Source organism: Loxodonta africana, chromosome 2, assembly GCF_030014295.1.
Source record: "Loxodonta africana isolate mLoxAfr1 chromosome 2, mLoxAfr1.hap2, whole genome shotgun sequence".
In the NCBI taxonomy this organism is placed as follows: Eukaryota; Metazoa; Chordata; class Mammalia; order Proboscidea; family Elephantidae; genus Loxodonta; species Loxodonta africana.
In genome coordinates, this window is record NC_087343.1 from 65,609,146 (window position 1) to 65,621,991 (window position 12,846).

General features: G+C 37.9%; 1 protein-coding gene across 1 annotated transcript in view; it reads left to right on the forward strand.

The window, feature by feature from the left end:
- ZSWIM6 (zinc finger SWIM-type containing 6) overlaps positions 1–12,846 on the forward strand; it is a 222,108-nt gene that overhangs the window by 103,099 nt on the left and 106,163 nt on the right. The gene's annotated exons all lie outside the window — the stretch shown is intronic.

Genomic DNA, 12,846 nt, shown 5'->3' on the forward strand with positions numbered 1-12,846 from the left:
CTCAAAGAATATGGTTTTCTCATGAGAATGAGGCAGGGATAGTTATATGTATCTAATATGTAGTTCAAGTTCTTTTCTACCTAACTTGGACTGTAGGAATATTCTTGAAATGTGAAATCGTGGCTTTACTCCGGTAATTGGAAAACGTGGCAATATGGGAAAGACCTTGTTTGAGCCTGGAAAGCATACCACAGTTTTGTTTAATGCTAGGAAGAAAAGTGCGGAAAAAAATAGCTCTAGAGTATGTTAAGGATACAAAAATCTTGGTGGTTTTAAAATGTTGAGCTCATATTTTGAGGTGTAATTCTATTTTAATCTCTTGCCTAATGGAAGAAGAAAGATGACTGATTTGCTAGTGTAATCTTGTTTGAAAAATTGACAATTCTTTGGCATGAGGCCCAGATCTCTCTTCAAATTTTGTGTGAAATAGAAAAATGGCATAGTCTCTTAGGTGCTATTAATTGGTGTTAAAAAAAAAAAAAGCTGTTGAACCTAAGGGTGAAGTACTAACTCTTATATAGGAGGAGAACTCTTCATAGTAGGAGGTAGTGAGTATTTCATAATCAGCCTCTCTTACCTTCCTGGACAGATGAAAGAATATAATGAACTTTAGTTATCAAACATAGTGTTAGATTAAAGATACTAGGGATAGCCAGTTTACTTTTTCTTGGCTTCAGATCCATAAAAAATAGAAAGGATCTTTTAAAACTGCTTTTAAAAATACCTTTTCCCTACAGGCCTCTCTCAGAGCTGAATTTACAGGGTGCTTGGAGTTTGCTTTTGCCATCCATTGTGGCGGAACACGCCTGAGTGTGAAGGTTTGGGGTGTTCAGACCCAAATGTATCATGGTAGAGTGAGGGAAATTTTCTGTCTTATTCAGTTCAACTCAGTCAACATTTAATATGTGCCAGCTATGTGCCTGGTCTTGGTAGGTACCAGGGACACAAAGATGAATAAAACAGCTTACAGTCCACTGGGGCATACAGGCATATAAACAATCAACCATAGTGTTGTGTGCTAAGGTGTCATAATAATCTGCAGAAAATACTCGGATGCACAAAAGAGGGAACAAATAGCTTTTTGGGTGTGTGTGAGGGGTGGTGAGGTTCTAGGTAGTAGTGGCCTTTGTGGGTGAATCGATTTGAATAAAACAGGTGATACAGGTGATGAGGATTTCTAGAGAGAGAAGGGACATATTTGGCAGAGGGAATTGCAGGGGTTAATGGGTTTATGTGGTTAATCTAGATTATAGATAATTATATGAGACTATATTGTGTATGAAAGTTTCATGAAAGTTTAGGCAGTGCTTCCAAGTTTGAAATTGTTAGCCTTTCTTTTTTTTTTATCACTAAAACACACATGCTCATAACATTCTTTGCTCTCAAAAAAAGTTTGGTAATTAGGCAGAATCACTTTAGACCCGTCCTGGATGTGAGAATAGCTTTGTTGTGAAACTTCAGTCAGTTCATTTTTCATCATTCAGAGCTTCTTCTTGTATGCTTAATGCAAACCGTCTGTGTTCAGGAATGTATAAAGAAAATTTAATACACTTAGTTCTTACTCTGTAGGATGCTGGTTTTCAACTTCCCCCACACGTATTATGCACATTTGTAAAAAAAAATTAATATATACAGTTGAATATAAGTATCAGAAAAATAAAATAGTGGTGGACATAACTTTGAAAATTATCTAGTCTGCCTGTCAATTTTTTTTTGGCCAGTCAGTTTTAAAGATTAGAAAACAAAGTCCAGATTGGTTAAATGACTTGCCCAAGGTCACACAGTCCACATGCAGGGTAGGGAGATGGGAGTGTGTGAGGACCAGGGCCTCTGAACACCCTGGCTGTCTTAGTCACCTAGTGCTGATGTTCACAGAAATACCACAAGTGGGTGGCTTTAATAAACAGAGATTTATTTTCTCTCCGTTTAGGAAGCTGGAAGTCTGGATCCAGGGCCCTGATTCTAGGGGCAGACTCTCTCTCTCTGTTCACTCTGGGGGAAGGACCTTGTTACTTTTCAGCTCCTATTCTTAGGTTGCCTGGTGATCCTGTGGCATGTATCTTCCTCTCCGTCTGTGCTTGCTTGCTTGCATAATCTCTTCTTTTATATCAGAAGAGATTGATTTAAAGCACATCCTACACTAATGCTGCCTTATTAACACAACAAAGAAAACTCATTCACAAATGGAATTATAACCACAGGTATAGGGAATAGGATTTACAACACATGTTTTAGGGGGACACGGTTCAATCCACAATACCAGCCCTGGCCTTTCTATGTGGTTAAGACTCAAAGTTTCTATTTAGCCAGGGTTTGAGTATGTCACAGGCCAGTTTCCTCATATTTATTGCAATTATGCTTTAGAAAGTTTCTGTCTTTGACTAAACTAGATTGGAGGTCGCATGGTATAGTGGAGCCAGGTGAACTGCTGCTTAATAGCACAGTAACATCATAGCCTCTTTGAGTTCTGTAGAAAGGATAAAAAAGTATGTATCTTACCGAATTGTAAAACTTTTTAATGTAAAAGCAACTAACAGTGCCTGGCTCTCAACACTAATACTTTTTTTCTTTATATATGTGGATGTGAGGATCAAATGATGATCATAGACTAGATAGAAATAACTTTTCAAAATACCGGTTTCTTTACCCATGAACATATGCCTATCAGGTTCCTTCTCGTTCATTGTTTCATTCTGTTCTCCATAACTGCTGTGTCGAATAACAAGCCTATTGCATTAAGTGGGCTTGAGAGTTTGTTTTTATTTTCCTAAACCCCTTGGCTCTCTAGTAAATGAGATAGTGTTTGTGAACATCTAAAAGGTTGCTTAGGGGAGAGGAGATGATAGTGGTGTTGATAGGCATTCTGAAAGAAACTGTTCAAGGAATTTGCACCCTCAGAGTGACATACTGGCACTAATCCTATATAATCAGAGACAGTAAAATAAAAACATTGAACCAAAAAGTACATGGGGGTATGGTAGGAATATTTGTCATTTGGAAAGGGTAAAGGATAAGGTCATAGTTGGAAGTAGAAATTGAGGATAGATAGCCTTGACTAGAGATATTGAAGTAGTTTGAGGAAGCCACAAGTTCTTAGGATAAGGCATTGCTAATAGGAATAGAAAGTAATAGGCATACATAGGATGTTTTGACATTGTCTACTTGAAATGCCACCTATAAGGGAAACGACAATAATACTAACTCTTGGTACCGGCAATCCTTGTACCTAGAGCATCTTTTTCCCCCCTTTGAAGCCCTTTGGCCATCGTGTAAAATTCCTGTTTGGTATTTACATCTAAGAATGTTGACTTCTGGTAAGTGTTTTGTGTAGTCCTAGGTTCATCCTAATAATACAGTACAATAGTAACTTAGGAAATAGCACCTACCCCAGTAGATAAACCCTCTGTTTTACAGTCACATTGGTTTCTCGTTCTGATTCTCTCAAGCTGACTTTTGTAAGAGAAAACTATTTATTTTTATTTGAGTTCTAGGCCCGACTTTTAGCTTAAACAGTCACACATTGACCTTACTTCAGTGTTTAATATTACTAAAAGGTGTGTAATAAAGCATTCTTTGTTTTTAGCAATTACTTTTTTTTAATTGAATTTCCAGAGTTTTAATACGTTATTTGATTGTTTTTAACAGCTTAAATTTAAATAAGGCCATCTAACCATCTCAGGAACCCTGGTGGTACAGTGGTTAAGAGCTATGACTAGTAACCAAAAGGCCGGCAGTTTGAATCTACCTGAAACCCTATGGGGCGGTTCTACTCTGTCCTATAGGGTTGCTATGAGTTGGAACTGACTTGGTGGTAATGGGTTTTGGTGGTACAGTGGTTAAGCACTAGGTTACTAACCAAAAGGTTGGCAGCTTGAACCCACCAGCTGCTACACGGGAGAAAGATGTGACAGATTGCTTCCGTAAAGATTTACAGCCTTGGAAACTCCATGGGACAATGCTATTCTCTTCTGTAGGGTCACTGTGAGTCGGAATCGACTTGACGGCAGTGTGTTTGGTAGGTATACTATCTGATAACTTTCTTCTGGTTAAATTATGCCAGGCTACACCTCAAAAGATACTTAGTAGTTTGGTTGTACTAGGGTTTTGTTGTCATAGCTTCAGGAGTCACATGCCCAGCAATGGGATGGTGGTACTGTACTACGGATGACTGTACAAACCTTTGTGGGGCTTCCACTCAATCCCTTTTTCGTATTCTTTTCCACTCTGCTTGCAAGTGTGGCTGTTTTAGACAGGAACAGGTGTGAAACAGATGGGATGGGAGTCTGAGTGAAACACCTGTCCCGTGACAGATCTTCAGGTATGTGATTCAGGCACTAGCTAAGAAGGAAGGTTGACTGGAAGTGCGAGTAATCAGTTACCTCACTGCCAGCTTAACCAGAAAGGCACAGAGAGATGGGAATGGGGTGATGAACAATTTGGCCTGATCCTGATAAATATATGAATGGAGTGAAAGAACAGCTTCCTTTAAAAACTGTCTTCCAAACTGATATAACTGGTACCTGCTTCTTAGAAACTCTCAATGTAGTAGCAATCCAGAAGCCTCTCCGGTTTCCCACATCCCCAGCCCCTTCTTTTTCACCCTCTTCTTGATAACCTTTCCTGCTCTTTTCTCCTCAAACAATCTGGTAGTAACAGGGAAGGGTAGGGGGAAGAATGGTGATCTGTTCAAATTCTTCTTTGCCCCACACGCAAGGTGGATATTGCTGAAGGCATGAAAATGGTTAGCTGCCGGTGGTTTAGGAGCCCTGGTGGTGCAGTAGTTAAAGTGCCCAGCTGCGAACTGAAGGGTCAGTGGTTCGAACCCACCAGTTGCTCTGTGGGAGAAAAATGTGACAGTCTGCTTCCATTAAGATTACAGCCTTGGCAACCTTATGGGGCAGTTCTACTCTGTCCTATCGTATCGCTGTGAGTTGGAATCAACTCTATGGTGGTGGGTTTGGTTTGGGTTTGGTATTGACCCATCAGCCTTCCCATCCTGTTTGGAAGGGAAAAAGATTGGGACCAAACGGAGTAATCGGAATATTCATATACTGTTGCTTTAAATGACTTCTCATTTGTGTGATTTATGAAAAAATAAATAATTGGTATACCAAATAATGGCTGCTAAAATATTATGCATTCCACTGAATTACCACCTTAACACATTTTCCCTAAAGTGAGTTAATAAAGCCCTCTGATGGTACAGGCCACTGGGAGAGGTTTTTAACACTCTCTGGTGGTGATCTTATGGTTACATTTCTCTGAACTCTGAATGCTTGACCTGAATAATCAGTTGATTATTATTGTTGTTACTAAGTATTTACAGGGCACCAAAGTAATAAAAAAGTAGTGTACAAAGCAAATACTATCCGTACCATGTGTGAAGTCAGCAAACTGATTCATGAAGGTAAAGTTTGGGGGCAGGGATAACATGCACTCAGGGGAGAAATAAATGAGCACAGGGAGGAGGAAACCCAGGAACATTTGCCATTGGTCATTTTGGGAACACTTAAGTAGTCAAGTGTATTTCTTAGGGCTATCTGTAATTTGACTTCATTCAATTGAGGTTTATTTATTTAAGGATAATGTGGTTCCAAGAAGTCTGTTTCCAGTGACTATAGTTTGAAGCTTCTTTTACTTTAAAAGTTTGTCTTGACTCCGGGAAACTGAATGTCAGGCTAGTGTGGTTGTTGTCATTGTGATCAATACACACTGTTTTGATTTAGGAGTGATTTAACCCCAGTGTTGACTGCTTACAACTGCACGGAAGAGGCAGTGGTTTGTGTTTTGGCTCCTGTTCAGCTGGAGGAATTTGAGCTTCCCTAGTCCTTTCAGGAAGCCTGACTAGGAACTTGGCATCGTGGCATCATGGCAGGAATGTTTTATATTTAGGAAGTCAAGGTACAAATGTCAGAGTAATTGAGATTGATGGACTACTTTTTTTAATCCAAATTGTGTTTTAAATTATGATCCTATTATTTAAAAGTTTGTTATTCATATTTCAAGAGAACTAGAAGAGGTAATAAAAGCTGCTTACCTTCTATGAATTTTGTTTTGATTTCTCAAATGATCTTAATTTCTTAATTTTACAGTTTTTCAAAAGCAAAATTTCACAAAGCAATCCAAGTCCTTACATAAAAGGAGATGTGGTTTTAAGCTTAACTTGGTTGCCTTTTGTACCCCCTGGGTGTTGGGTTTTGTTTGTTCTCTAAAATCAGAACTTGAAAGCACCATTAAATTAAATAAATGATTGGTTTTATGTGAAATCACGTGTTTCTCACTGAGCAAGGATGTCGTAAAGCTAGAGTGAGCTAACTTATATTTTTAAAAAATATTGTTCAGTGCAGACCAGACTTAGTACTTTGTAAGCATACTTTTGATATCTTTTAACTCAGTTTTGTCATAATGATGGATTTTGGCCGATTCTTCTCTTGGGAACACTATATTTAGGTGTGGGTGTAGGCCACATTAGTGTTTGGTATTTATAGCAACCATACTGCTGTTGTTGCTATTATTATTCATGGAGAAAATTAAAAAGTTAAAGCAATATCCCTTACCTTGACTCTTTTATATATATATATTTTATACTGGAGCCCTGGTGGCGCAGTGGTTAAGAGCTTGGCTGCTAACCAAAAGGTCGCAGTTCGAGTCCAAATCCACCAGCCTCTCCTTGGAAACCCTATGCGATAGTTCTCCTCTGTCCTGTAGGGTGGCTATGAGTCAGAATTAACTCGATGGCAGTGGGTTAGGGTTTTTTTTTTTTTATACCCAAGCATGATAACTAACCTGTTACTGTAGGAATCTTATTTAAAAAAAAAAAAAAAAAATTAAAAAAAAGAAATCCTAATACTTAATCCTAAATTTTTAGAGCTTTCTATGGATAACTTAAGGTTTTGGAAAAGTAGATGCATAAAGTACTTCAAAATCTGAAGACATTTAAGTCAGAGCACTGATTTAACTTTGGTATGGCCATAAGGGAGACAAGGTTATTTCAGAATTACTGGATGCGTTGGCAGCTCAAGTGGGCTTCTTTTTGCTGTCTTTTCCAGCATACACAATCTTTTTATTTTTGTAGAGGGGAAATACCTTATCCCAGGATGGCACTAGTGATATGGGAAAGGTTCTTTCCTTTTAAATGGAAGGAGGCAGATTTCCCAGTGTTCCATCAGATATCATTAAATATTTAAACTTGCTTTACATTGTAAGCTCTGAATGAGTGGCATACTTCTCCAGTGGTTTTTAGAAATGGCTGTTTTCTAGATTCAAAAACAGTGAAAGTAACTTTTTATTTTAGGTTTAGAATTTATAGAGATTGAAAAAATTTCAGTACCTAATGAATTATGTTTATTTGGCAGCATATGGGATCTGTTAAAAGTTGAACCTCTTCCCTCACTAGTTTTAAAATTTAAAGTATATATATATATACACACACACACACACACACACACACACACATATATATATATGATAAAAAAGAATATAAAGTGTGTAAGGAGCCCTGGTAGTGCAGGGTGCAGTGGGTAAGAGCCAGGCTGCTAACCAAAAGGTGGGCAGTTTGAATCCCCCAGCCGCTCCTTGGAAACCATATGGGGCAGTTCTACTCCATCCTATAGGATCGCTATGAGTTGGAATTGGCTTAATGGAAATGGGTTTGGTTGTGTGTGTGTGTGTGTGTGTGTGTGTGTGTTTTTCCTTCCTTTTTTTTGGTGTAAAGCAAAACAATACAAGGAACACTGGTGTACCCACTGTTCACCCTAAAGCTGTAACATTACTGGTACCTTTGAAACCCTCACCACTGTCCGTCTCCTACAGAGGTTATCAGCACTCTGAGTTTTGTGGTAATCATTTCTTTGCTTTTTTATTTTTTTAATTTCCACTTAATGTTCTGCCTGCTCCTTTATATTATTATATTTGCTTTTTTTCAGGTTTTTTTTCCTTAAAATATTATACACTGAGAGTTGTCAAAACAGATGTTGATTGTAGTTCATTCATTTCCACAGCTATATAGTATTCTACTATATGAATAAGTCACAATTTACTCAATCTGCTGCTGATGGAGGTTTGAGTTGCCAGCCTTTTGTTACTACAAAGCTGCTACGAACATTATTTGTGTGTCTCCTGGAGCATAATTGCAAGTCTTTCTCTAGGACCCTCCTACCCTTCTCTGGGCATGAAAAAGCCTCAATCTTTAAATTGAAATGTTAGGAATTTACCTTAAAGCAGTGCAAAGGATCTTTGTGACTTAGATATTTTTGACCTGTTTGCTACAACTATATTAGGTTACCTTTTTCAACTTCTAATTTTTAAAGTAGTTTCAGATTTACCGAAAAGCAAAGATAGCACAGAGTTCCCATATACCCCTCGCCTAGCCCCCCTAATGTTAACATTTTACATAACCGTGGTGCTTTTATCAAAACTAAGAAATTAACATTGGAAACATATTATTGACTAGAGACTTCGTTCTTCTGATTTCTCCAGATTTTCCACTAATGTCTTTTTTCCCTTTGAGGATCCAACCCAGGATGCTACATTGCATTTGGTCAGCATGTTTCCTTAATCTCTTCCAATCTGTGACAGTTTATTGGTCTCTCCTTGTCTCTTATGACCTTGACACTTTTGAAGAATATTGGTCAGGTATTTTGTAGAGTGTTCCTAAATTTGGGTTGTCTGATGATTTTCTCATGATTGAACAGAGTTGTGGGTTTGGGGAAGAATACCACAGAGGTGAAATGCCTTTCTCATTGTAGCATGAGAAGGGTTACATGATATCAGTATGACTTATTATTGGTTATGCTCACCTAGATCACTTGATTAAGGTGGTATCTGCCAGGTTTCTCCACTATAAAGCTACTATTTTTTACTTTTTGTACTTTATTAGAAGGAAGTCACTGAAACCCAGCTTACACTCAAGAGGAGGAGAATTAAGCTTCAGCTTACTAGAGGAGGGAAGTTAGTAAATATTTTACGTGGGGATACTTTGTGCAAAGTATCTCCTTTCTCTTTAAAGTGTCACCCACTTTCATCATTCATCAGTGTATCTTGCCTGCTGCAGTTATTATTTTGGTGTTCTAATGATGATTTTTTAAATTTCCTTCATTCCTTCTGCATTTATTAATTGAAATTATTCTGTAAGGAAGATGTGTCTCTTTCTCCCTCTTTTGTCAGTAATTTATATTAGTATGCACTCAAATATTTATTGCATTTTTGAGTTATAATCTAATACTAGCATTTATTTTGTTGCTCAAATAGTTGCAGCTGTGTGAATCAGGGGGCTCTGTCATGTTGGAGTTCCTCAATTTTTTTAAGCACCTCTTTTCTGGCACTAATGGGAGCTCCAGGCTCATCTCGTGTTTTTTCTGTCCCATCCCTAGAGTCAGCCATTTCTCTAAGAAACCCTGGTTCCTTTACTGGAGAATGGCATTTAGAAACTAAGATCTAGATATGTCTTGTTTTTTAAATAGTTGTTTGCCTTGAAAAAAATATATATATATATAGCCTTTTTATGTCAGATCTTACATATGCTTATCCCCAAAGTCATTTGTTTTTTTCCGTCAGAGAGAAAAGCGTGATTCATATGATGACAGAAAATTTAGTTTTCTTTCCTGTTAATGTTGGCAGTAGTGATTAAAGTAATCAGACATGTTACCACATCACGTATTTCTAGAAATGAGAAGTAATTTTAGAATTTACCTTTTCAAGTTCATGGCTTTTTTTGGAAAACTTTGAAAAGAGAGTTGATATTTGGTTTCTCTAATGATTACTTTCCATCTGGGATACAATTGAGAATGATGAAGCAAGGACAGAAAGGAAAGGACCATTGAAGTTGCTAAGCTAAATCCACCAATATCCCCACACTGAAGCTTACACACTTAACTCACAGAAGAAAACCTCAGGCCAGTATTTGGACCTCATTTACTCTTATTTTTACACAGGTTATCTAGTTTCCAAACTCTTAGAAGATTTAAGCCAGCGTTTTAGAAGAACTAAAAGAGATGGAACCATCAAGCAAACTGTCAGCAACGAGAAGGAGCACCTGACTTCTGCAAGGAAGGAGAGAAAGCACACCAGGCGCTTGGCCAGCAGGGCAGTGCAGAGCTTGTTAGCTAAGGAACGACAGATAACCCGCACTGAGTGAGGCTGGGAGGGCACTACTGGGGGGACACAGTACAGTGAATGTTGTTCATAATGATAACCTTGAGTCATCAAGCACGGCTAAATTAGGTGCTTTGATACTGTGTAGGAAGCCAGGGAAATGTTAATACATTTTAGAGAGATTTTCATCAACCTGATAAAATGAAAATGTTGGCTTTAGGAATAAAGCTTCCATTAGTTATTCAGGCTAACCCTTTTGTTCTTCAGAACTATTGAGAGCCAAAGTTTTTGAACATACAGTGCTACTGTTTTAGTGAGGTCATGGTCATGAAAATCAGATCCTCATCTCATCTGGTTTTGTCAGTTTCGCCCTCCCGTAAGGTACCGGCCTTCCCTGTCTGGTTTTCTCCCTTACAGATTCCGTCATTAGCATGGCTGTCATTGCTACACTCGGGAAATTCAGTTTCACAGAAAGACTTCACGTCTCAGAGATCTTCTCAAAAAAGAATCTGGAATATGATTTTCATATATTTATTTAGAAAAACAAGATTTGAAATGAAGTGGGATTCCTTAGTTTTTTACAAAATATTTTAAGGCTAATATTTCTCTGGCCTGGCTAGATGTTTTACTTTATTTTTTTGTTTTAACAAAATGTTAAATTTTGTTATACGTAAAAAAATATTTCCTCTTCTATTTAGGGCTGATTTGTGTACTTAGATGTGTGCTTCCTAGTAGACCTGCAGAGATGCCCCCAAAGGAAAAACTTTGTTTCTGGCTCAAAGTAGCTGCGGATGTCCCCAGCTAGTTTATAAATGGTCCAGGTAGAGTTTGGAATATTCTGGGGAGTACAGCTGCAACAGGAAAAGGTTCTCTTAGCCTTTTCAAACGAATTTTCTCCTGCTGTGCATATGTATATAGAGGTAACTTTGATAGTGGAGTGAAGTATCCAGAAGGCAATGAGGCAAGGTACAAATGTGTTTAGCAGAAGTTGAACGCGTGAAAAGAATTTGAAAGAACAAATGCTCGGAGAGAGAGAAAGGAAACAAAGAGAGAAATGAGAGAAGGACCAGTTAGGCCGTAAGAGATACTGCCGTAGCTGTCATTCATCATGTCTTCACTCATCTTCTGTCTACTGTATTTTACAGTCCTAATATTTGTAGGTTCTGAAGCAGGGAAATAAATTCCTATTGGAATCGGGACCTTTTCCAGTTCTTGCCTACGTTTCTACTTAGGAGAGAAGGGGCAATTTTATTTCAACCTTTAAGTAGCTGGGACCGGAGTAATTAGTTTGAACTAGGATAAAACGTTTGTTGAGCCTAGTGTATTTGATTTACAAATATGTGGCCATTTGCCTTTCTCTTAAAATTCTATAGCCTGAAAACTAGGCATATAGTTCTCAGGCAATTTCCATTTTTTAACTGTGGAGGCAACTACAGCATCTTTTATAAACATAGCAATTAAAGTAGACCACATGTCTTTTGACTGGTCTCTTGTATTGTTGAAGTACTCTATTTTTGTCCACAATATGTACATTATTTTAGTTTTGTGATGAAATAAGGTGGTAATCACTCGTTTGATCATATACATGATGTTAGTTATTTATCATGTTTTTTCTCCTCTAGTGGAGCCCTGGTGGTGCAGTGGTTAGGTGTTCAGCTGGTAACCAAAAGGTCGGTAGTTCAATTCTACCAGCTGCTCTTTGGAAACCCTGTGGGGCAGTTCTGCTCTGTCCTATAGGATTTCTATGAATAGTAAATCGATGGCAGTGGGTAAAATGGGTTCCTCTTTTAGTTCCCAATCTGTTCTAGAGTTATTCTTATTTCATCTTTCAGTGTCCTGTGTTATAAAGACTATGTTTAAATAAGTCCCTCATTCTCAAGATTGGATAAGTATGGTTGCTTCCAAGTGCTTGATACTTAGATAAGTATTGTAGTCACTTCTAAACATCTTGGAAGTATCCCAGGTATACATTTTAAATACAATTAAATTAATCCTTTAAAAAAAAAATAGTGTCTCTGAAAGTCTATTGTGGACCAAAGAAATAATTCGAGGCAAAAGTCTAAGTTTTCATTATGTATTTTGAGCATAGGGCTGACTAGAGGCCAGTGGGTTTGCTTTGGGTTTTATGTATAATGTTGCTATTGTTTTTTTTTTACTATGTTTCTGTTCTTGTTGTTGTGTGTTGAGTTGATTGCAACTCATAGCAACCCTATATGACAAAGTAGAATTGCCCCATAGGGTTTCCTAGGCTGTAATCTTTACAGGCGAAATTGCCAGGTCTTTTCTCCCATGGAGTGATTGGTGGGTTCGAATTGCCAGGCTTTTGGTTAGCAGCCAAGTTCTTAATCATTGCCTACCAGGGCTATATATATGTGTATGTATTATATATATGAATATGAGTATTACATATAGGGCTGCTTTTGACTTAAGAATCTAAAAATTTTAGAGTTTAAGTCTGTGGGGAGACCTGTAAGGATGCCCTTAACCTAAATAAATAGATAGCAGAGACACTTAACTCTGAAATACTCTGCATAGTTTTGTGTATATTTTGGGGGTGGGGGGGGAGCATTCATTACCCTTTTTCAAATTCTCAAGGGATCTATGACATGTGACACCTCCGCCCCCCCCCCCCCCCAAAAAAAAGACAGTAAGGAACCAGTGATCCAGTCTTTTAGCCTCCTTCTGCAGATAAGAAAATGAGGCCAAAGACTCAAGGTCAAACAGCTAATTAGTAGCAGATGTGGGATTAAAACT